The 1,461-nt window shown below is 46.2% G+C and overlaps 1 non-coding gene across 1 annotated transcript; it reads right to left on the bottom strand.

The window, feature by feature from the left end:
* Nucleotides 1-889: 889 nt before the first annotated feature.
* trnae-uuc (transfer RNA glutamic acid (anticodon UUC)) lies at nucleotides 890-961 on the bottom strand. Its single transcript has one exon. It is a non-coding gene; the product is annotated as a tRNA-Glu (tRNA).
* Nucleotides 962-1,461: the final 500 nt, after the last annotated feature.

The raw sequence follows: 1,461 nt of genomic DNA, 5'->3' as shown, positions 1-1,461 counted from the left end.
ACCACTGTGCCATCGTGCCGCCGAATATTTAATATTCCTCCACACTGCTCGTCCACGGCAGGGCCGGGGGGGTGCTGTTGGGGATGGATTCCTCGACCTGAGAAAAGCATTCGATACAGTGAATCATAAAGAGCTCGTTTCCAAACTCTCTTCATTTAACTTCTCAGATGAAGCCCTTCCGTTGAGTGGATAAAGTCATATTTGCACAACAGAATTCAACATGTGAAGGTTTACAACCACTTTTCTGATGCTCTAAACCGCCCTACTGGTGTTCCACAAGGATCCATCTTAGGACCACTCTTGTTCAGTCTATATATCAATGATTTGCCCTCTGGATGCCCTGAAGTTGAGATGCAGCTTTATGCTGATAACACAGTGATATGCTCATGGCAGCTCAAAACAACAGGCTGCAGAAATGCTCACTCAGGCACTGGATGGTGTCGCAGCATGGCGAAATAAGTCCTGTCTCAAATTAAATACAAGTGAAACAGTTGGACTGTTCTTTTCTAACGTCAACCGCAAGTCCAGATCCAGACATATAGAACTCAGCCTCCACCATCAAGTCTTTACTTTATTAAATTAATCCATCTTGTTCTTTCTTGTTCTGCTTTCTATCTTTTCTGTAAATTCAGTCTTTGTCCAAATCTCCTCCAAACATTTAGTTTCTTCACCAGACCACTGCAGATGATTTTCCTCCTCCTCCTTCCTGCTCCGTCTCGACACAACTAGGATAAGACACGACCACTGATGATGTCATAGAACTAGAATAAGACACGCCCACTGATGATGTCACAGTCTAGAATAAGACACACCCACTGATGATGTCACAGACTACGATAAGTCCGACGGCGCCGGTCGGTTCCTCTGGTTCTGTTCAGTTAAAGGTTGATTCCCACACCGGGAGTCGAACCCGGGTCGCCTGGGTGAAAACCAGGAATCCTGACCGCTAGACCATGTGGGAGTGTGTTTGTGTGTGAGTGTTACTGTGTGTGATTCTGTCACATTCATCATCTTCATCTCAGTGTTTCTCCTCCGTCTTTACAAACTCACTTCCTTCAGATTTCAAAATAAATGTCATGGTTCCCTGATCCCTGCTCTTATTTTGAAGGGTTTTGTGGTATATCAAGTGGCAACCCTCCGTGACGTCACCCATTGGTTTGTGAAGGGCCGTTTGTGAAGCCTGGAGATTGGCTTTCAGGGCGCCGCCATTTTTGATTTTTGGAGCCAGAAGAAACCATATTTGGACGAGGGGGCGGAGCTAAGGAGGTCGAGGGGCGGGTCGGACCCGTGTCTCCGAGGCTGCTAGTTTACCCAGCAACACCGGCTAACTGCCGAGCGGCTACGCTGCTAACACCGTTAGCATCTACAACTCGAGGTAAACTTCATATTTAACGGTGAAAGTAATCTCAGAAGCTTATTAAATACATGTCCATGTTTGAACTAGCCTACATAAGATCCCAT

This window comes from Trachurus japonicus, chromosome 6 (genome assembly GCF_045865225.1).
Source record: "Trachurus japonicus isolate A0001 chromosome 6, Traja_1.0".
NCBI lineage: Eukaryota > Metazoa > Chordata > Actinopteri > Carangiformes > Carangidae > Trachurus > Trachurus japonicus.
Note: the sequence above shows the minus strand (reverse complement) of the source record. Positions and strands in the feature narration are given on the sequence as shown.